Source organism: Myotis lucifugus, unplaced genomic scaffold (genome assembly GCF_000147115.1).
Source record: "Myotis lucifugus unplaced genomic scaffold, Myoluc2.0 scaffold_4, whole genome shotgun sequence".
NCBI classification, from domain to species: Eukaryota; Metazoa; Chordata; class Mammalia; order Chiroptera; family Vespertilionidae; genus Myotis; species Myotis lucifugus.
The window spans coordinates 10,663,789-10,688,475 of record NW_005871052.1 but is presented as its reverse complement, the minus strand read 5'-3'; the positions used below and the strand labels follow the sequence as shown (position 1 = coordinate 10,688,475).

The 24,687-nt window shown below is 40.3% G+C and overlaps 1 long non-coding RNA gene across 1 annotated transcript in view; it reads left to right on the top strand.

Moving 5' to 3' along the window:
- The window catches only part of LOC102429545, a 51,399-nt gene extending 27,186 nt beyond the window's left edge, over positions 1-24,213 (top strand). Inside the window, exons 3-5 of the long non-coding RNA XR_001350473.2 lie at positions 6,861-7,039; positions 20,519-20,756; positions 20,854-24,213. This is a non-coding gene — a long non-coding RNA (uncharacterized LOC102429545). The remainder of the gene's footprint in view (positions 1-6,860; positions 7,040-20,518; positions 20,757-20,853) is intronic.
- Positions 24,214-24,687: the final 474 nt, after the last annotated feature.

The following is a 24,687-nucleotide window of genomic DNA, read 5'->3' as shown; positions in this document are numbered from 1 at the left end:
TCTATCTTCTGACCATTTTACTCACCTCTCAGTAAAAAGCGCGCAGTGAGGGGTCAAGCCAAGGGACTCTGGCTCTGTTATCAATCTTTAATTTGATTTAAGCAGCCTGACACTTTCATCAAGCGATTACTGGTTAAGTTGCACATTGCAATTGGTTCTTTCCAGTCTTTTCAATTTCTCTATACTGGGGTAAAGGAGGCAGACTTATTTGGGGGAGCAACCAGGGATCACCTTGGCCTATTCAGCCTTTGGTAGTGCTGTACTAAACCTTTGTTTTAACCTCATTAATGTCCATTTTATTTAGCCCTCTTTTTTTCTAATTGGCAAACTACTCATAATAACCTTTGTAATTTTAAATTATAATTTATTTGAAGACTGGCAGCAGTTGGTAGGCCCCAAGCCGTAAATGAATTTTAGCCCACATTTCTGTCTGGCCATATTTTGGAGCTTCCAACCTGAGTTACCAAGCTGAGTTCTTAGGATACAAAATGTTTATGTTGTCCTTTAGTAAGATTTCACTGTTCTTTTTCTTTCATCTTTCTTGTTATATACAGGATAAATTTCCAATGTCCTGACTATTACAATATCTACAACTGTCTAAATGTAAATAGGAAGGAGTCTGAATGGACTTTGATTTTTGTTCTAATTTCTGTCCTTCCATCTGATTAGGAAAATCACTTTATTTTTATTCTAATTTATTGGGGTGACATTAGTTAATAAAATCATATAGGTTTCAGGTATATAATTCTATAATACATCACCATTTATCCCCCCCTTTACTCTCTTCTATCTCCTGCCACCCCCCTTTCCCTCTGGCAATCACCATACTGTTTTTTATGTCTATAAGGATCTCCACATGCATGAGAAGAGTCATAGACTCCAGATGAATTAGAGGATCAGAGATAGAAAGAGGGATTGGATTGAGGTCATGCACCATGGATGCTTCAAAGGTTCATTGAAAGATGATAAGAACAGATTTTTAGTAAATAAAAGTTTTCCCTGCCATATAGTTGTGTTAAAAAGGTTATCACTAATAGTCTCTTATTATGGTCAAGGCCCCCTAATTCAGGTTATTCTAGGTAGTTAAAAGGAGAGGCAGATGCTTCTCTTGAGCTTGAAGCTAAAATTGCCTTTAGCTCTAAACAATCTGCATTCCACAGAAGCATGTCTTGGTGTGGCTTATTCTGAACCCCCGAAATAGTCTGCAACCCATCTGTGAACTTTGATTCTTACTCTATATGGGGCTGGGTCCTTTAGGGTCCCATGGGATGTGTGCTCTGACAAGAGACACTTTCTACCTGACAGCTCATTCTTTGGGCTTCTCTAGTCTAGTGGTTTTTTTGTTTGTTGGGTTGTTTTTGTTTTTTAGTGTTTCTGATCTCTTGGAGAGGGAACCCAAATTTTCTCAGGCCAAGGAATGATTTAATCACATGGAATGGATCTCTGGAGGCATCAGTGAAGTAGGAAGCACAGATTATTGAAAATCATTTGCCTGTAGCAACTGTGGTAAGGCAGATATGTGCTCATCAGCAAGTAATTGCTTTGAACCTCCATTTCCTTATGTGAAAAACGGGAATAATAATGATAGTACCTATCTATCACTTCTTGTTTTTTTGAAGATTTTAAAAAGCACATAATGCAGTGCTAAGAACTCAGTAACCTCAATAAATATTTAATTTGTAGTTTCGGGATTGCATTTTACCCTTAGACAACACTGCTGAAGTTTCCTTTGGTTTCATTCCTCTTCCCACTCAACTATGCTTAATTTGTATTAGAATTCATAAGCACCCCAGGGTCTCTTGATTCACCTTTGCATGGGGGGCAGGAGGAGGAAGCCGTTGGACTAGAAGTGGGTGAGTCTCAGGAGGCCTCTAATGCAAGGTGTGAGGGGAGAAGTTGCCTGAGAAGGGCTGATAGGATGGGAAAAGGTGTCAACCTCAGAATGTTTTTTTCTTCCCCTGTTTTCTCCTTTCCTTTCTGCTCTTTGAGCTTCCTCCCCTCCCCCCCCCCTTCCCCTCCTATGCTCTCCCTAAGTCCTGGGCCAGTAGGGGACATCTATTAAGGATTTCTGGTACATTTGTGGGGGCGAGGGCAAATTATTCCTTCTGGAGGTTTTTGTACTGCTGTTTGCTCTGAAAAAGAAGAAGGTAGAAGGCAGTCCTGGGCCTCAAATGGGAATCGGATCCTGCCTCTTCTTGGGGACTACAAGAAGGAGCATATTTTTCAAAATACTTGGGCAAAAATGGGTGAGGGGTAAGACTATAGTCACTTCTGATGTGGCCGTTTAGCAGCCTGAAGTCATTTCTTAATACAGACAGGGACCTCTGGGAATGGCTTCAGCTTGTGTCCTCATCCACATCACCATGCTTCAGTCTGTTTCTTTCCCGCTGTGAGCTTTCCATTTTGGCTGATACTGAATGAAGACACTAGGTAAAGCTGGAAATGAGAGTATAAAAGCAATAAAGTTCCTCTTAAACACTGGAAAGAGAGGGAGGGAAGGGATAAAAATAGCACTCTTTTCCCTATACTGTGTTACCCCAAGATTTGCCCAATCATAGAGGCATTCACATAAACATACACACCCTCAAATGGCATTTACACATAGGCACCAATACACACATGCATACAGCAGAGAGTCAAGAAATAAGTAAGTAGAAAGAGGACAGTGGCCCAATGGGGGTTTCTCCAGAGCCATTTTTCTAGACCTGAAGAGAGAGAAAGTGAAGGAGCAATGGAGTTGAAGAGGAGAGACACTATCAACTGGAATGATGCCTTTGCCTCTGCTCAGGAAGATGACCCGTATCCCGCCCCTTCCTTTCCATTCTTCCACCTTCTATCTCATAGTATATTCCTCTCCTCCTATCCCAGTTATGGTCTCCAGGGACTTCGCTGCAGCCTCCCCTCTCACACAGGAGGTAACTCTGTAGTGAAACCCTAAATTCTTGTGTCCATAACTTATTCCAGTAAACCCCTCAACACCTTCTGGTTTGATGGAGTCTCAGAATTCAATGATTTCTGAAGTTCAGGCATGAACTATAAGAGGATGCAGATGTAGTTGTTGAATAAATGGTATATGTTCTCTGGGTTTCCTTTGAAATCTGTAGGTGATGGGATTGATGACTAAATGGAAGATAACTGGCAGGGCCAGAGAGGTGATGTGGAGACAAGGACAGAGACATCTCTGATGAGCAGGTCATATCCATTTGTAAACAAGCCCAGCATCAAGGAGACAGTGTGATACCCTTAAAGTTTCAGATAAAGGCACTGGCTTTTGTTCTCCTGAACCTGACTCAGATCCTGGCTCTGACAAAGGATCTCCTATGCCTGGTGATGGGAGGAGTAGGAGTTCTGAATGTAGATTTGAAGCATGAGAATGAAGAGAGCCAAGAAGTACACAGCCAGGCACTGTCTTTCCTCAGAGAACTGGACACACTGAAGGAGTCAGCATAGTCTCGGCAATTCCAATCCATGATTGAAAAGAAACCAAGAGCCACACAGATGAATTTAACTCTTTATTATGTCTAAGTTGTGCCCTAACTGGTTTGGCTCAGTGGATAGAGCGTCGGTCTGCAGACTAAAGGGTCCTGGGTTTGATTCCACTCAAGGGCACATGCTCAGGTTGCTGGCTTCATCCCTAGAAGTGGGCATGCAGGAGGCAGCCGATAGATGATTCTCTCTCATCATTGATGTTTCTATCTCTCTCCTTCCTCTCTGAAATCAATAAAAATATAGTTATATATATACACACACACTGAGTGGCCAGATTATTGTGACCACCTGACGTTTGTAGGCAGATTAGCTATAATTTTGCGCTGAAGTTGCTAGAGGGCCAGACCATTATAAATAGGGAAGTAGGTTGTTTACCACGATAGTAGAAGGGATTTTTTTTCCCTGAAGATATGGGTAAACTACGCTATTTAACAGCCTTTGAACATGGGATTTATATACACTGAGTGGCCAGATTATTATGACCACCCCATCAGTACTTTGTTGGGCCACCTTTTCCCTTCAATATTGCGGCGATTCTTCTTGGCATTGACTCCATGAGATATTGAAAGGTGATGCGAGGAATCTGACACCATGCCTGATGAATAGCACTGTCCAGTTCTGTGAGATTTTTTTCCCCATGTGATATTTTTTTTAATGTTTTCTGCTGTTTTTTTTTTCCTTTTTTTTCTTCCCCCCCGCCCCTTGACATTCCCCCTGCCTCCCCTACCCCCCAGTGTCTCGTGTCCATTGGTTATTCTTATATGCATGCATACAAGTCCTTCAGTTGATCTCCTACCCCCCCCGCCCCCGTGCCCCCCAACCCTCCCCGTCCTTCCCGCTGTAGTTTGACAGTCTGTTCGATGCTGCTCTGCCTCTGTATCTATTTTTGTTCACCTGTTAATAATGGTCTTATTATCCATAAATGAGTGAGATCATGTGGTATTTTTCTTTCATTGACTGGCTTATTTCACTTAGCATAATGCTCTCCAGTTCCATCCATGCTGTTGCAAATGGCAAGAGTTCCTTCTTTTTTACCGCAGCATAGTATTCCATTGTGTAGATGTACCACAGTTTTCTAATCCACTCATCTGCTGATGGGCACTTAGGCTGTTTCCAGATCTTAGCTATGGTGAATTGTGCTGCTATGAACATAGGGGTGCATATATCCTTACTGATTGGTGTTTCTGATTTCTTGGGATATATTCCTAGAACTGGGATCACTGGGACAAATGGGAGTTCCATTTTTAGTTTTTTGAGGAAACTCCATACTGTTTTCCACAGTGGCTGCAAGGGTCTGCATTCCCACCAGCAGTGCAGAAGGGTTCCTTTTTCTTCACATCCTGTCCAACACTTGTTGTTTGTTGATTTGTTGATGATAGTCATTCTGGCAGGTGTGAGATGATACCGCATTGTTGTTTTGATTTGCATCTCTCGTATAATTAGTGACTTTGAGCATGTTTTCATATGTCTTTCGGCCTTCTGTATGTCCTCTTTCGAAAAGTGTCTATCTAGGTCCGTTGCCCATTTTTTGATTGGATTGTTTATCTTACTATTGTTAAGTTTCATGAGTTCCCTGTAAATGTTGGAGATTAAACCCTTATCGCTGATAACATTGGCAAATATGTTCTCCCATGCAGTGGACTTTCTTGTTGTTTTGTTGATGGTTTCTTTTGCTGTGCAGAAGCTTTTTATTTTGATGTAGTCCCATTTGTTTATTTCCTGTTTAGTTTCCAATGCCCTAGGAGCTGTATCGGTGAAGAAATTGCTTCGGCATATGTCTGAGATTTTGTGGCCTTTGGATTCCTCTAGTATTTTTATGGTTTCCCATCTTATATTTAAGTCCTTTATCCATTTTGAGTTTATTTTTGTGTATGGTGTAAGTTGGTGGTCTAGTTTCATTTTTTTGCATGTATCTGTCCAATTTTCTCAACACCATTTATTGAAGAGACTGTCTTGACTCCATTGTATGTTCTTGCCTCCTTTGTCAAATATTAATTGAGCATATTGGTTTGGGTCGATTTCTAGGTTCTCTATTCTATTCCATTGATCTATATGTCTGTTCTTGTGCCAGTACCAGGCTGTTTTGAGAACAGTGGCTTTGTAATACAGCTTGATATCTGGTATTGAGATCCCACCTACTTAATGTTCTTCTTTCTCAGGATCACTGCAGCTATTCGGCGTCTTTTTTATTCCAGATGAATTTTTGGAAAGTTCGTTCTAGGTCTGTGAATTATGCCATTGGTATTTTAATGGGAAGTGCATTGAATTTATAGATTGCTTTGGGTAGTATGGACATTTTAATGATGTTGATTCTACCAATCCATGAACATGGTATGTTCTTCCATCTGTTTATGACTTCCTCTATCTCTTTTTTCAACGTCCTGTAGTTTTCTGAGTAGAGGACTTGTACCTCTTTAGTTAAATTTATTCCTAGGTATCTTAATTATTTTGGTGTGGTGGTAAATGGGATTGCTTTTTTAGTCTCTCTTTCTGTAAGTTCACTATTGGTGTATAGAAATGCCATAGATTTCTTGGCGTTAATTTTGTATCCTGCTACATTGCTGAATTCATTTATTAAGTCTAATAGTTTTTTGATGGAGTCTTTAGGGTTTTTTATGTACGATATCATGTCATCTGCGAATAAGGACAGATTTACTTCTTCATTTCCTCTTTGGATGCCTTTTATTTCTTCTTCTTATCTAATCGCAATGGCTAATACTTCCTAGTACTCTGTTGAACAGGAGTGGTGAGAGTGGGCATTCCTGTCTGCTGGAGACCAAGATGAACAGTAATTGATATAAATGTGAGGAGTCTGGCAGAAGGCTGACCAGGACTCCTTTTGATATTCACAGGGTGAATATCTACATTTTATTACCTGCTGCTGACTCAATGGCCTTTTATTTTTTATTTTTTATTTATTTATTTATTTTTTTAATATATTTTATTGATTTTTTACAGAGAAGAAGGAAGAGGGACAGAGAGTTAGAAACATCGATGAGAGAGATCGATCAGCTGCCTCCTGCACGCCCCCTACTGGGGATGTGCCCGCAACCAAGGTACATGCCCTTGACCGGAATCGAACCTGGGACCCTTGAGTCCGCAGGCCGACGCTCTATCCACTGAGCCAAACCGGTTCGGCTCAATGGCCTTTTAAAGCAAACTCCCCCAACACCTGGCAATCTTACTGTTTGCTAAACATTACCATTGATATGTCTGTTTGAATTCCTAAAGGCAATTGTGTATTCTAGCTAATAAAAGCAGCTGGGAAAAGAGCAACAGGGAGAACTGGACTTCTTTTGTTGGGTTATTCTCTGGTTCCCCCGGTAATTATAAAAATTAATATTCCATCTTGTGTATCATTTGCGTGTCAGCCCTCCCTCCAAGTCTTGAACCCGCGAAAGCCACGCTGACCGTGGACTCTCACATTTGGCGTCCGAAACAAGGAACTTGAAGGGAAAGGATTCGCCAGAGCGGAAACATATCACCAGACCTGATGGTGGAAGTTTAACTGCGTGTGAAACTCATGTCAGCTGCGGAAGCCTGCGGATCCGTAAGTGCTCGAGTGATTTCTTTTGTTTCAACCAGATCAAAATGGGGCAGAATTTGTCGAGAGAGGAGAGACTTTCCTATAGACTTCTGACTTGCTTATTAAAGTGCAGGAAGCCGGTCCATCCTTGCTGCTTGACACAGTCGCTGCAGGGAAGAAACATCTGCACAGCATATGTTTCAAGGGACCTGGCGTATATAGCATACTGTTCTTAATATGTTTGCTCCCCTTCTTAGCGCTATGTGTTTTAACCAAGGTCACCTCTCCAAGAAACGTTGTTTCCCCAGGTGGGGATTTTTCCCTGAAGTTAGGGAGGGAATAAAACCCCTTAACTAAGTGCCAGGTGGGTAGTTAGTCACTTTAACTATGAACAATTACGCTTTAGCTACATAATCATTTACTCCCTGGAATGGAGATAAGAAACGTCCTAACCTTTGGAATAGAAATTGATAGGATTAAAATCAACTGGTATAAATACAGCTGTAACAAGCAATAAAACATGGAACCTGGCTGGAGAACCTGGCTGGAGAACCTGGCTAGAGAACCCAACTATGCTGATCACCTGAACACTGCCTCCGTGTCATTCCTTCCTCGCCAACTCTGTCCCCACCTATGGGAACCTCTGGACCTGCTGGGGATGGACCCCAACATTAAAGGATAAGGGAGTTGCAGTTTCAGAAAATCTTGTTTTACAGTTTCTAAAGTTTATTATAAAATATAATCCATGGTTTTCTGATGAGGGTACATTGGATATTGAATGTTGGGAACGGGTAGGTCAGAACTTGAAAGAAGCTCAACAGCAGGGAAAAAAAATTGCCTCCAAATTGTTTCTCCTTGTGGGAAACGGTATTGCATTTGCTAGAGCCTTTTAAAGAAGAAAGACCTCCTCCCCTTGCACCCTCCGCTCCTAAAGAGAAGCAGAAAGATAAATTGGAAGAGTGGCCTTCATATCCTGATTCTGAAACATTTAAATCGCCACTAACAGAATCACCTATGCAAAAAGCCATCAGAAAAGGATTAAAGGACATCACAGTAGAAGATAGACTTGCTTTTCCTATTATACAGATAGCTAATCCACAATTCCCAAATCAAATAATAAGACAGCATGAAAGATTTGACTTTAAAATGATAAAGGCCTTGCGTGATAGTGTAATACAGAATGATGCAAATGCTCCATTTACTGGAGAAATTATAAGTAATATTTCTGAAGCGTTCCTAGCTCCTTATGATTGGTATTCTCTAGCCTGTGCAACTCTGGATGGAGGAGATTATTTGCTCTGGAAAGGAGAATTTTTAGAGAAATGTTAAGAGCAAGCTTCTTCAAATCTCAGGCCCATAACTTTTGAGATGCTTGCAGGACAGGGACAATTTAGTGATGTTCAAAATCAGCTCCAATACGTCCAGCAGGCGTATGAGCAAATTAGACTTTGCGGACGAAAAGCCTGGTGGACTTTACCAGCAAAAGGGGAACCTGAAAAAGCCTTTAGTAAGTGTATGCAGGGTCCCACTGAATTATTCTCTGATTTTGTAGCTCGCCTCACTCGAGCAGTGAGAAGGCAGATTCAACATGAGGCAGCAGGAGATATTTTGACTCAGCAATTAGCTTATGAAAATGCAAATGCTGATTGTAAGAAATGTTTAATGCCTCTAAGAAAAAATAGTACCATTACAGAAATGATTCGAGCATGTCAGATTGTAGGGTCAGGCATTTTTTCAGGCAAGCTTACTAGCTGCTGCAATTACAACAAGAAACAAATTATGTTTCAATTGTGGGCAACAAGGACATTTTTTTAAAAAATATATTTTATTGATTTTTTACAGAGAGGAAGGGAGAGAGATAGTCAGAAACATCGATGAGAGAGAAACATCGATCAGCCGCCTCCTGCATATCTCCTACTGGAGATGTGCCCGCAACCCAGGTACATGCCCTTGACCGGAATCGAACCTGGGACCTTCCAGTCCGCAGGCCGACGCTCTATCCACTGAGCCAAACCGGTTTCGGCAGCAAGGACATTTTAAAAAGGAGTATAAGCAACCAAAAAATGACGCTCAGGGAGAAGGCATAAACATTCCGCCTCCCAACTCAGGTAATGCAGGTCTATGTCCCAGATGTAAGAAGGAGAGTCATTGGGCCAATCAATGTAGATCTAAATTTCATAGAAATGGCCAGCCATTAAATCAAGACATAGGAAATGGCCAGCCGCAGGGAAACGGCCTGAGGGGCTCCCCCCAGCCCCCATTATTAAATAAGGGGAAGTTCCACCCTGCCAGAACCACAATAGATTCCCTCCTTCAAGTCACTCCAGAAAGAAATGCTAACTTTGATCTTAATAGCACAATAACAATCACCCTGATCCCCATATGGCTAGACAAGCTGTTCCTACAGGAATTTGGGGACCTGTGCCATCAGGAATATCAGGTTTAGTCCTAGGAAAGAGCGAAAATACGCTAAAAGGACTAACTGTTTTTCCTGGAGTCATAGATTCAGAATATAAGGAGAAATCAAAGTAATTCTAGAATGCAAACATATTATGCAAATTATTCCAGGACAAAAAATTGCTCAGCTTTTGCTTTTACCTTATATTCAGCAAGGTGAAGTTATAAATAGGAAGAGAAGGACACAAGGATTTGGAAGCTCAGATATATATTGGATACAGGAAATTAGCAAGACCCGTCCTATGATTAATCTAAAAATAGAAGGAAAAAATGTTTAAAGGTCTAGTAGATACTGGAGCAGATATTAGTGTCATCAGTCAAGAATTCTGGCCTCCAAGTTGGTCCATGGCAGAAGCTATGGGCTCTATCATGGGTGTTGGAATTCCTGATAACACGCAGCGCTGCAGTGTTAAAGTGGAAAGATGAGGAAGGACAAACAGGATGGTTTCAGCCTTATATCATCTCTGGAATTGCAGTCAACTTATGGGGACAGGCATTTTAGAAGGTTTACAAGCTTGTATTATTACTGGCAAAAATCAACAGTTAGTAACTCAGATAGGATATCAAGCTGATCAAGGTGTAGGAAAAGAAAATCAGGAGATTAAAGAACCCATTCAGGCCAAGGAAAACAAGAATTAGAATATCAGCCTTTTTAGGAGTGGTCACTGCTCAATCTCCTCACCCCCATGCTGAGCCTATACAATGGAAAGATAATAGGCCTATATGGGCGGATCAGTGGCCATTAATCAAGGAGAAATTAAATCAAATAAGAAAAGACTGCCTTAAAACCTTAAATGACTTTTAAAAGTTGTTAGAGGACATTAATTGGTTAAGACCTTATCTAAAAATCTCTACAGGAGAAATGACAAATTTATTTAATATACTTAGAGGTGACTCTAATCTTTCCTCACCCCAATGTATTTACCTTCCTCTTACTGGGAAGCAATTAGAAATGTTATTTCAGACTGATTTAAATTGGCAAATTGGACTGAGTGGATATTCAGGGGATCTTAATTGTCACCTACTAAAAGACAAATTATTACAATTTTTGTATTATGCTCCTATTATTATACCAAAAAATACTAGACAGGAACCTATTCCTGAAGCATTGACTGTTTTTACTGATGGATCATCAAATGGCAAAGCTGCTTATCATACAATGAATTTAGACCGAGTCATCCAAACTAGTCATACTTCTGTACAAAGAATTGAGTTAGAAGCTATTAAGGCTGCATTACAAGAATTGCAGGAACCTCTTAATATTATCTCGGATTCTTTTTACGCTGCAGGTTTATTAAATAGAATTGAAACTGCTCGCTTAAAATGGCTTAGTGACCAAAGTTTGTTTTTACTATTTAAACAAGTTCAGCAGATTGTGCAACAAAGACAATATCCTTTCTATATTACTCACATAAGGTCTCACAGTTTATTACCCGGCCCTTTGGCAAAAGGAAATGCACATGCTGATCAATTGGTAGCTTTATTAAAACAGGCCTCAGAATCTCATCAGCTTTTACATCAGCCTGCCAAAATGTTGTCTAGACAATTCTCAATCTCTCGCCAGCAGGCAAAACAGATTCTCAGAGAATGTCCCACTTGCATGTTACATCTACCTCAAGAGCCTAACACAGGAGTCAACCCTAGAGGTTTGCTAAGGGACCATATCTGGCAAATGAATGTGACACATTATACGTCCTTTAGACGCCTTGGGGCATTGCATGTCTCTGTAGACACCTTTTCAAAAGTCCTTTGGGCTACTGCATCTACACCTGAGACAGCAAAACAGGTTATTAATCATTGCCTAGCTGCTTTTGCTGTCATGGGAATTCCAAAAATTATTAAAACTGATAATGGGCCTGCTTACACAAGCTGTCATTTCCAGCAATTTTGTAAAAAGTGGAAAATTCAGCACATTACAGGAATACCATATAATTCCCAAGGACAGGCCATTATTGAACGACAGCATCAGCGACTAAAATCCCAACCTGAAAAACAAAATGGGGGGATAATGATGGAGAAATCACCTGTGGGAAGGCTGCACCAAGCCTTAATTACCTTAAATTTTTTCACTTGTGATGATGGCAAGACACCCATGGAGTTACACTGGTGTCAAAATAAAACAAAGGAAAATGGTCTAGTTCAGGGGTGGGCAAACTTTTTGACTTGAGGGCCACAATGGGTTCTTAAACTGGACCAGAGGGCCGGAACAAAAGCATGGATGGAGTGTTTGTGTGAACTAATATAAATTCAAAGTAAACATCATTACATAAAAGGGTACGGTCTTTTTTTTTTTTTTTTTTTAGTTTTATTCATTTCCGGCCCGCGGGCCGTAGTTTGCCCACGGCTGGTCTAGTTAAATGGAAAGATCTTGAATCTGGCTTATGGAAGGGACCTCATCCATTATTAACCTTTGGTTGAGGGTATGCTTGTATATTTCCAGAAAATTTCCCTAAACCTGTGTGGATTCCTGCTAGATTTATTAAACTACAACATGGATCCAAGAGGGGAACTAGCCAGACTAATGAGGACCTTGCGCTTGGAGCCACACCATGCAGCTGTAGACAGTCGGCTACCCCAGCCACAAACAGCAGCCCCAGGCAACACACTGAAGATAAGGAGTGGAAGAAGAACACAGCGGACAATGAACAGCCCAGAGATGACTTGGGGAGTGATAAAGAAGACGGTCCAGAAAGCTGAACGAATTTGTGAAGAAACCAGAACCCCAAGAATGCCTGAAAATGTCTTTCTTGCTATGCTGGCAGTAACCAGCTGTGCCGTAATGTATAATTACCCGGGTGTCCTCACCCTGCTTCCCTGTTTTATATGACACAAGAATCAAACTACTGCTTCTTTGTGTGTAGAAATAAAGCTAGCTAGCATCACACCAAAGGAAGGGGAAGCGAAAACCTAGTTAATTACTATCACTGCTTCTGGGAGAGGTCAAGGAAATTTAACATTACTAAGACCTCCCCCCATTAAGCCATTATGTAAAAAATCTTATGAATGGCACCTACTAGCAGCAAACTTGAGAACAGTTTTTTCTTTTGTGGATTGAAGCCCCTATGGGTCTGCATATAGTAATAATCAATGAAAATCAGATGCTGCAATTGCACCAGTAAAATGATACAGTTTAAAATAATAACTTCAATGAAAAATCACCTTCTTGGTGCTTAAAGTAAAAATAACACCACCCTTGATACTTTAAAATTAAAGCAGCATATTGTATAATTATCCCAGGCAAACTGAAAAATCTAATTCCTTAGCTGCCTGGCAGCAATTTAAAGAAAGAATTTGCTCCTTTACTTTTGCCTTTTAGCATAACCACTATTACCTGTCTCATTCTTGTTCTTATTTCTTTAATTTTAGTCTGCAGATGCGGAATAAAAATCTTAAAAGAATTGAAACTCTGCAAGCGACATATCAACCTCTATTAAGAATTTAAAGGAGGGGGAAATGCTGGAGACCAAGATGAACAGTAATTGATATAAATGTGAGGAGTCTGGCAGAAGGCTGACCAGAACTCCTTTTGATATTCACAGGGTGAATATCTACATTTTATTACCTGCTGCTGACTCAGTGGCCTAAAGCAAACTCCCCCAACATGGCAATCTTACTGTTTGCTAAACATTACCATTGATATGTCTGTTTGCATTCCTAAAGGCAATTGTGTATTCTAGCTAATAAAAGCAGCTGGGAAAGGAGCAACAGGGAGAACTCGACTTCTTTAGTTGAGTTATTCTCTGGTTCCCCAGTAATTATAAAAATTAATATTCCGTCTTGTGTATCATTTGCGCGTCAGCCCTCCCTCCAAGTCTTTTAACCCGCGAAAACCACGCTGGCCGTGGACTCTCGCACCTGTCTTGTTCCTGTTCTTAAGGGAAATGGTTTTAGTTTTTGCCCATTGAGTATGATGTTGGCTGTGGGTTTGTCATATATGGCTTTTATTATGTTGAGGTATGATCCTTCTATTCCCACCTTGCTGAGAGTTCTTATCTAGAAGGGGTTTTGGATTTTGTCAAATGCTTTTTCTGTGTCAATTGATATGACTATGTGGTTTTTTTCTCTGAATTTGTTTATGTGATTGTTATGCCCAGATTTCAGGATCCCCAAGAAACCACATCAGGGAGCCAGCCAGTCCGATGCAAAAGCATAAGAGTCTTTATTCGAGCTAGCTCGGCTCCCCCACCTTGCCGACGCAGCGACAGGAAGCAGAGAGAGATAACTCTGTGTGGAGACCGGTTATATAGGGGGAGTTGGAGGAAGGGGAGGAGAAAGGACTGTGCTCTGCCGATTGGCCAGGCACAAGTCTGTGCCTTGTTCCTGGGTGTGGCTAGTAGAGGCTTAGACTTCCGGGAAGAAGCTCCTTGCCAAGCACGTGCCCAAGGTAAGATGGAGCACTTACCCGGGGGCAAGGTGGAGGGCCTAGCCCTTACCCTGGGGCAAGGTGGAGGGCCTAGCCCTTACCCTGGGGCAAGGTGGAGGGCCTAGCCCTCGCCCTTTCAGTGATGTATCACATTTATTGATTTGCGGATATTGTACCATCCTTGGATCCCTGGGATAAATCCTACTTGGTCATGGTGTGTGATCTTTCTGATGTACTGCTGGATCCGATTTGCTAAGATTTTGTTGAGGATTTTGGCATCTATGTTCATGAGGGATATTGGTCTGTAATTCTCTTCAATTGTGTTGTCTTTATCTGGTTTTGGTATGAGGGTGATGCTGGCTTCATAGAATGAGCTTGGAAGTGTTCCTTCCTCTTGAATTTTTTGGAATAGTCTGAGGAGAATAGGTTTTAGTTCTTCCTTGAATGTTTGGTAAAACTCCCCTGTGAAGCCGTCTGGTTCCGGGCTTTTGTTTGCTGGAAGCTTTTTGATGACTGCTTCAATTTCTTCCATAGTTATTGGCCTACTGAGATTTTTAGATTCTTCCTGATTGAGTTTTGGAAGGTTGTATTTTTCTAGGAATTTGTCCATTTCCTCCAGGTTGTCTAGTTTGTTGGAGTAGAGTTGTTCATAGTATTTTTTAACAATCATTTGTATTTCTGTGGGGGTCTGTTGTTATATATATATATGGGGGAAAATACAGTACCAATACATAAACAAACAAAATAAACAAACAAAAAATAATAATAATAAAATTTAAAAATAGAAAAAAATAGAAATAAAAAAAAATACAAACACCAACTCCCCAGCAAAGAGGGTGGGGGCAGAATCTGTAAATGCTGAGCTTATATATAGAAGATAAGGTTAAGAGTTGGATGAATATGGGGAGGATCTAAGTTCAGTATAGAGGAAGTAGAAAGGGGATGGGTGGATAAGGGGAAAGAGAACGAGAAAAAAAATAATTTACAAAAAATTTGATTTCAAAAATAGTATAAAAATAGCAAATAAAAATAAAATAGAGTGATGGAAAAATAATGTGAAAAGAAATAGAGAATAAAGCAACAAAAACAGGAAAACAAAGAAAAAAAGAGAGATAACAAAGTAATAAAAAATAAAATAAAATAAAAATGAAAAAGTGAAGTGTTCCTTTGGCTGGCTTAAGATCCCAGTCTTCTGTACTGTAGTGTTTCTCAGGTTTCGATTGCTGTGACTGAAAGTCTCTCTTTAGTCCATCCCCTTTGTGCTCTCAGGGACTATTTACGGTTTTTATTTTGTTTTGTTTTGTTTTTAATCCTTTTACCATTCAGTTTGGAATCTGGGTGTGGCTCTATTAGTTGCCTGGATACTGGAGGGAGGGGCTATCTCTTCAGGGAAAAATGGCTGCCCAGGTCCCAGGCTCAGGCATGACTCAGCACCAAACTCGCTGACACTTCTCCTGGATCCCCCTCTCTCCCCAGATTCCACAATTCTGCACCTTCTCCCATGCTCCAGCCACGGGTCAGTGTCTGTATCCGAAAGGTCCTATGAACTCGGCTCTATGAAGAAAGGCACAAGCCACAGAGGCTGGAGAGGCTGCACCTCTGCGCACTCTCCTGCCAGCACTCTTCAGCCTTTACTGACTGTGGACCCAGATCTAGAATCCCCTGCGAGGAGGGAAAGGCTGCGCCTCTGCACGCTTTTCTGCTGGCACTCCTCAGCCTTTCCTGATAGTGGACCCAGATCTAGAATCCCCTGCCAACCAGCAGTTCTGCGTACCTTCTTTCCACTGCGCCCGTCCCAAGGGATGCGGCCCAAGCCGGTGCCGTGTGGATTCCCTCTGATCCTCAGGGCTCAGAATTCTGGCCAATTATCCTTCCCAGAGCCTTGACTTTACCTTTCTCTGGGAGTCCTTTGCCTTTCCCGGCTGCAAACTGTCTCCCAACTGAATCTCCTCTGCCAATTCGGGCTGGATGTTACTCGTTTCAGCTGCTCACCCTATCTGCTCCGGGACAAGGCCCGGAACACGTCCATCTATACCGCCGCCATTTTTGATCCCCTCCAGTTCTGTGAGATTTGATGGTTGTGGAACCAGCTGCCTGATGGCTCTTTTAACTTCATCCCACAGTTTCTCAATTGGATTGAGATCTGGTGATTATGGGGGCCACCTAAGCAAGTTAAAGTCTCCCTCATGTTCTTGAAACCACTGCTGCACAATATGAGCACTGTGGCATGGCGCATTGTCTTGTTGGAAAAGCCATCTCCATTGGGATACGCCATCAACATGATAGGATGAACTTGATCAGCAACGATACTTAGGTATGTTGTGCTATTCAGATGTTGTTCCACACAAATTAAAGGGCCCAAATCATGCCAGAAAAACATGCCACAAACCATTACACTGCCCCCACCAGCTTGAAGGGTTGTACTCATGCATGTGGGGTGCATGCTTTCATGCTATTTCCGCCAAATTCTCACTCTGCCATCTGCATGATGCAACTGGAAATGTGATTCATCGGACTACATGACTTTTTTCCAATGCTCTACTCTCCAATCCTTGTGTTCCTGTGCGAATTGGAGACGTTTTATCTTGGTAACTGCAGACAGCAAAGGGGTTCGAACAGGCCTTCGGCTTCCGTATCCCATACGATGCAGTGTACGGTTAATTTGCCTGCAAACATAATAATCTGGCCACTGTGTGTGTGTGTGTGTGTGTGTGTGTGTGTATCCCACGTTCAAAGGCTGTTAAATAGCGTTGTTTACCCAGATCTTCAGAAAAAAAAAATCACTTCTGTCGTGGTAAACAACCTACTTCCCTATTTATAATGGTCTGGCCCTCTAGCAACTTCAGTGCAAAATTATAGCTACTTTGCCTACAAACGTCAGGTGGTCATAATAATCTGGCCACTCAGAGAGTGTGTGTGTGTGTGTGTGTGTGTGTGTATGCCTAAGTTGTGAGGCATGGTGTGAGTCAGTTGGTAGGTAAAGGCATTTTGCAGAAATACGTAGAGGTCAACAGTGATGGCCAGGATCCCAGAAGATGAGGAGAAAATTATCTGTTAGAAGCATACTCTGCAGCCACTGTGGAAGACAGTATGGAGTTTCCTCAAAAAGTTAAAAATGGAACTCCAATTTGACCCAGTGATCCCACTTCTAGGAATATATCCCAAGAAACCAGAAACACCAATCAGATAGGATATATGCACCCCTATGTTCATAGCAGCACAATTCACCATAGCTAAGATTTGGAAACAGCCTAAGTGCCCATCATCAGATGAGTGGATTAGAAAACTGTGGTACATCTACACAATGGAATACTGTGCAGCTATAAAAAAGAGGGAACTTTTCCCATTTGCAACAGCATGGATGGAACTGGAGAGCATTATGCTAAGCGAAATAAGCCAGTCGGAGAAAGATAAATGTCACACAATCTCACTCATATGTGGGATATAATGATCAACATAATTTGATGAATAAAAATAGATCCAGAGACAACTGGCAAGGGAGGTGTGTGTGTGTGTGCGGGGCGGGGGGGGGTGGTTAGAGAGCAACTAAAGGACTTGTATGCATGCATATACCATAACCAATGGACACAGACATTGGGGCAGTTGGGGCTTGCCCGGGGTGGGAATGGCTGTGGGGATGGGGGGAGGTGGATCAGTCGGGAAAAAAGGAGATACGTAAAACTTTAGACAGTAAATAAATGGGAAAAAAGAAGAATCATATTCACCATAGCCAGCATTGACAGCTGACTCTGGATGTGGATGTAGTCTCTTGAGAACTTAATGGTCATCAGCACAATTCCTTCCAGGAAGTCATCAGTATCAAGATTTTTAATAAGGGGAAAAGTGGGAGAGTACAGAGCAGGAAAAAAGCACAATGCAGTCAGTACCAGGGCATTTTCAACCTTGTACATGTCACCTGATAATTTTTACAAACTATCCTGGCTCTGAGCTCCAGAGCACTGCAGTGTAGGAAAGGAATTAGGAGACTATCTTAGTATTGTTGTATTACTGCTGCAAGTTGCTTAATAACAGTGAAGGGGAAAGGTGATGGCCTTTCCACATTGGGTGGGATTGGGGTGAGGAAAAGTGGATAAAAGACAGGAGGTGGGATCAAGAGAGAAGGGGATGGAAAGATACAAGTCATTATAGAGCATGACCTGGCTATACTAGAGGTGCTCAGAGCAGGATGGCTGAGTTATCACTCTCTTGTTGTGCCTCTCTGGTTTTCAGTCTCTGCTATCTCCATTTGTGTCAGGCCTTTCAAAAACAGGGCTTTCTGTTCCCTAGTCCCAAATATATATATTTATGTATGTATCTTAGGGTACAGCTATCTCTGCACACTCTTGGGTGCAACAAGGAGTGCCAGCTTTTGACAGTATTTTGTTTTATGTCTTGCCCTTGATGAAACATTAGAAAAACTGATGCCACGATTGCAGCAAAAGCCCCTATGTAGGGTTTCTAAGGAATTTTGACAGTAAAGCTGAGAGCATCACAGTTTGCTGCTCCCACTTGCAATACCTTTCCTAACTACCCCCCATTTCCTCTTTCACCATCTTCTCCCACCCCCACTTGCCAGCTCTCACTATTTCTTTGGCCTTCTCCTCCTATTATTTCCCCTCCCCCCAGCCTCCATCTTACCTGGATCCCAATCATTTTACCTTTCTGCTCATCTCCCTTCATGCCCCATCATTCTCCCTCTCAGACCCAAGCACTGCCCCAACCCCTCCTCAGGCTACTTCTCTGCTCCTCACTCTGTTCTTTCTCCTAAATGGTTCTAGAATCCAGTTTTCCTCTCCTCAGGTCAACTTCCCTCTGCGGCCCCTTGCCCACCAGGAACCCGCTTCTCACTGCCTCTCTAACTGGATCTCTCTCGATGCTGTAACCCCATCCATCCACCATTCCATTGCTATTCCTCAGGCTGTATCTTCGCCAAGTTCCTGCTGAGATCCCAGGTTGCACTCTCTCTCCAGCACTGGCTGGCACTACTTCTTGGCTCTGATTCCCTATCCCCATTTATGCTCTCAACCACCATTAGCCTCATCCTGATTTGCACCCACTTGAAACTCCACTTGTAATATTTCTCTGCTCTAGCCCTCCCTCTAGTTCTTGCTCATGTTTTCTCTTAGGTCTTTGTTCAGACCTCTCTTCAGCCTGTCGAGAGCTTTGCTCAGATTCAGGTCACACTACTTTTCTCTACTCACCCTCTACCTGCTCTGAATCCCCTGCCCCTGCTCAAACTACCTTTCCAATTGCTTACTCACCCTAAATCCCTCTTGTGATTTGGAACCCAGAACCCCAATTGCCTGACTCAGGTCAAGAGAACAATTCCCATCAGCTGTGACGATCAAAGACTTAGAGATCCAGGTAGATTGTTTTTCTTCAAGCATTGTGTAGGTTGTAGTACTTTTTCTCATTGATCCAAATACAGCATGAAGTATTAGCAATGACGCATGACTAACCAAGAAATCTGGAGTAATGAAACTCACTACTCATGTCAAGGTGAGACTAATCTCTATATAGGGCAGAGGTGATGTTAATAATTTCTACCAAAATTAGTAATAAGTTTCAAACAGTTTGTTCTATTTGATTCCCATCAGTGGGAAAACTACTCTGATTATTCACATAAACAATGAGTAATTTCTCCAGGTGTTGTGCCTGAATAATCACAGGTGGCCTCATTTTGGAGCTCACATCTGAGTCAGAATTTCAGCCTTGCCCATTTATAGAATTACGGTCTCTGTGTACAGAGAAGTCTCAGAATACTGTTTGTAAGGTGGATAAAGTGTTAATCTGGAACAAAGAGGACCACATGACCTAGCTGCAAAGAAATCGTAATGTCTGTTAGAAGCACATGAAGATCCAGGAAAAAGAAATTATTCATGACATGAGGTCTGAAAGAAGGCCCTATATTAGCTGGGTTATCTATATCTATGTCTATATCTATATCTATCTATTTTATTATTTAAACAACAACAACAAAATAAAACAATGAATTCCATTAATGATTCCAGGTGGCAAGTATTTGGAACATTGTCCTACAAAGATTGTTGGATTCAAACTCAGAGTTTCCAGGAGGTGATCACTAGTACTAATAATTGTGTTGTTGTTTTTCTGTGGGACACATGCAAAGTCACAGGTTATTTGTTTAAGGACATTTGCCATATAGCAAGTGTAAATACTATTGGTTGTAATTACCTATGGTCTCATTTGATGACAATGAAATTGCCCATAGGTTTTTTTGTTTGATTATTTGCTTTTTGTTTTTGTTTTTTTAAATCATGGGTATCATGTCCAGTGATAGGTAAAACTGAGGGTAGTGGCTCCTATTTGGTACAATTTAATGGCAGTTATAAAGACGAAGAAAGAAGAAAAGTCACAATTATGAGTGAATGACTACCATGGGTCTATAGAAAATTAGAAGAATGATTACAAGCAAGTAGATGAAAAATAAAACAGGAATTAGAAAGGGATCTTGTTCTGACACCTGGGAGGCAAGCTGTTCATTGTCCATGTTGTCTATTTCTGAGCATTTGCTGCTTCTGGTAGATTTCTGAGAATCCTAGGTTTGACATTATGTATTAGAGGAGCTTTCCATTAGGAATTCTGATTTTATTCTTTAGTTGTGAGAAATGAATATAAGGATTGACTCCCTGAAGTTTCACTTTTGTGTTTGTTGTTAACAGTATGTGAAAAGATCTCTTCTATCAAGGCTCAGGAACAGTTTCTCTCTAGAGAGTGATGTCATCAAAATGTTTGTATAGGAGTTTTCTACCATCTTTCTACTCCCACCCCTCCAAAAGAACACCAATTTTGATAATTACGCATGGATAAGAGGGCCAGTGTGGAAGTCTAGGAGTCTAGCAGAGAAATTCCAGCACACTGCTAGAGCAAAAACTCTTGAGATTGAACTCACTAAAGAAGGTAAGAGAAACAGTTTAACTCTACTCATATCACTCTTTCCCCAAGGTGGCACAGGTGAGTTAAGAGAGACCTTCTTAACCTGTGATTTCTTCCACAGGAGAAAATGAAAGAGCATGAGTGGGTGCCTGGCTTCCCAGATGTGCCGTATGCTGCCAAAGAGGAGCATTTCCTTCTTACCCCATGCAGAATACTGAGTAAAGGATATGACTCATTGGCCAGCAAATAACTGCAATAGCAGCTAGGGCTGGAAAAGCATGGAACAGTATCAAAGAGATGTAGATCCTACTAACTGCTTCATGAACTCATCAGTAAGTCTGCCCACAAACTGCTGGGGATGACTCATCAATGGACACCCCCACATTGGTCCACAGGTACCCCAACACACATCTCCCCAACACATACCTCAAACCCAGAGACATTTTCCTGTGCACACCTTTGCAGGTGGTATCTGTGAGCCTTTGTAGAAGGTTAGTGGGCATACACAGTAAGAAGGCCTGACAGTGGGATTAGGAAAAAGCACACAAACTTTGAGTTTTCTACATTGACCTACAGAAGGCAAATGGGAGGTTGTCAGTACCCAGCCTGGCTTTGCAGAATTTAGAGAAGTATTAAAATCTCGAGTCCCCCCTACCGCCAACAGGAAACAGGAATTGTGGGACAGGTGTACCCATAGAAAAGGTCAGAGAAAGCCTCAAAATCCCTAACAGGGCAGATGGAAGGCATTTGTCTCCCAAAGCCAGTCAGTAAAAACTGAAGTAGGTGATGCTTCTTTAGATGTGAAGACGGTAATGCAAGGATTCAAAAAACAAGAAAAATCAAAGAAACATGACTCCAACAAAGGAAAACAATTGTCCAGAAACCAGCTCCAAATAAATGGAGATCTGTGATTTGCTTGATACAGAATTCAGAATAGTTGTTTTAAGGGAGGTCATTAAAGTACAAGAAAACATACAAAGTTAAGTTGATGAAATCAGGCAAACAATACAATAACACAGTAACTTTAATAGAAATCATTAAGAAAAACAAAACAAATTCTGGAGCTGCAGAATACAATTAATAAAATGAAAATAAAAATCAGTAGAGACCATCAACAGAAGACTGGTTCAAGCAGAAGAAAGAATCTGTGAAATAGAAGACAGATCATTTGAAATTATCCAGTCAGATGGGAGAACAAAGTAAAAGAATGCAAAGAGGTAACAAAAGCCTACATAGTTACTTCCCCTACAATTTCATCACAAATCAATCTTTCCTAAGATACATCTTTTAAAATTTGTCTAAAATAAAAGACAAAGAGAGAATTTTAAATGAAGCAAGAAGAGAAAAATAAACTTACATACTGGAGAATGCCCATAAGGCTATCATTCAATTTCTTAGCAAAAATCTTGCAGCCCAGGAGACAGTAGAATGATATACACAAATCGCTGAAAGGAAAATCTTTCAACCAAGAATACTTTACCTGGCCAAAGATGTCCTTTAGAAATCAAGGAGTAATAAAGACATTTCCTGATAAACGAAAGCTCAGTGAGTTCATCACCACTAGACCTGCCTTATTTCTTATGCTTAAAGGAGTTCCCCAAGATGAAATAAAAGGGCACTAATTATACTACTAACCATGGTAATCAAAACAGCCTCATCCTGGCACAAGAACAGGTATATAGATCAGTGGAACAGAACAGAGAACCCAGAAATCAACACAAGCCATTACGTTCAAGTAATATTTGACAAAGGAGGCAAGAGCATACAATGGCATCAAGACAGTCTCTTCAATAAATGTGTTGGGAAAATTGGACAGATACATGCAAAAAAATGAAACTAGACCACCAACTTACACCATACATAAGAATAAACTGAAAATGCATAAAATACTTAAATGTAAGTCGTGAAACCATTAAAATTCTTAAAGAAACCATTGGAGGCAAAATCTCAGCCATGTCTCATAAAAACATTCAGGGATAAAAAGAAATGTGCTATAAAGCCATGAAGAAACAAGGAGTTAATTTAAACTAATATTGATAAGTGAAAGAAGCCAGTCTGTTCATTTATTTTATGAATTAGAATATAGTTTATCTTGAGTATATCAAGATATCAAGGTTATCTAGAATATTTCATGTACAATTGCAAGCAATACAAATTTTGCTGTTGGGTATAGTGTTTTGCAAACGTCAGTTATGACAAGTTGATTCTAATGTTGTTTAGATCTATTAACTTTCTACCTGATTGTTCCATTAAATCGTAAGAGTAAGGTATTGAAATTTCCAAATATAACCATGGAATTGTCTGTGTCTTACATTTCTGTCAGTTTTTGCTTCAGGTATTGTAGGAATTGTTAGGTCTTGTAGGCAAATTGCCCTCTTTCTTATTATGTAATGTTCTTCTTTATCCTTCTTCTGAAGTCTACTTTTTTATATTAATATAGCCATCCCAACTTTCTTTTGATTAGTGTTTGTATTATATACTTTGTCTTTTTATTTATAGTTATTTTCTGGTATAAAGAATATAGTTGGATCTCAAGGAAGATTTGTATACCATTTAATTTTATATTTTACACGATTATACAAGCTTTCTATTTTTTTTTTCTTGAGTCAGCTATGTTAAGTTATATTTTTTCTTAGAATTTGTCTCTTTCCTCTAAATTTTCAATCTTATAGGCATGAATTCTTCATACCGGTTCCCTAATCTTTTTAATCTTTATATTCTCTTTTTGTTCCCCTTTTCTTTAATATTATTTCTATGTATCTTTCTTTTTATCTTGATGCATCTGCCAAATGTTTGTCCATTTTGGTAGTTTTGTAAGAGGAATAAATGTGGGGTTTTGTTGATTTTTATTGTATCTTTGTTTTCTATTTCATGAATTGATACCTTTACCTCTAATACCTCCTTCCTTCTACTTTTGTTTTCCCCCCTACTGCCCCTATTTATCCTTAGCTTGGATACTTAGCTTATTATAGCTGTAAAGTTTTCTCAAAGCATGCTTTTCCATGTCTCACAGGTTTTTATATGTAATATTTTCTTTATTATTAAATTTTAAGTATTTTAAGATATACCTCATGATTTCTTCTTTGATTCATATTTGGAAATGTACTTGTTTTTTGGTTTTTTTTTAGAAATGTGTTTTCAAAGGAAAAAAACTTTAAATTATGAAGTATAGGTAGATGTTTTATATACCTTCTTTATTAATATGTAACTTAATTTCAGTGAGGTAAGACAGCATGAATTCTCTGATACCAATTCTTTAAATTTGTAAATAATTTTATATGGTCTAAAGCAGAATTAATTTTGTAACTGTTCCAAATGAACTTCAAATGAGTTATGTTTTCTGTATTTCTTCAATGCAGAAGTGTGTATGTCTCCATGTACATTTGGCAAAGCTTGTAAGTTGTGTTGTTTAAAACTTCTGTATGCTATTGATTTGTATATTACTTCTCAATAATTGAAAAGACCTGTTGAATTCTTTCACTCCCTTGGTGGTGTTTTTTTTAGTTTCTCTGTGGACATAATAGCAATTGATGCTTTTGTATATTTTGAGACTATTTTTAAGTGTATATGTAATATTTTATAACATTTTCATGGAGGTGACATCCCATCATGTTTGCCGTACCTTATTGATTAGAAGCAAGATATAGATTCTACCCACATTTAAGGGGAAATTACACAGTGTGTGGACCATGAACGATCTTTCTTTCAGATCTACCCTTAGAGTCTTATTTCCACAATAAACACTAGTTATTATTAAACACCTCCTAGATAATATAAGTGGCTTAGATCACTTTAACTGCCTATATACTCATCCCAACTTATATTGTCATGTATTTGACCAAGTAGACTTCATCAAATTTAAAACTTCTGGTCTGAAAAAGGCACTGTTGATACCAAAAAAAAGCCACCAGTTGGTAGAATCATTTCCAAATAATATATCTGATAACATCAAGAA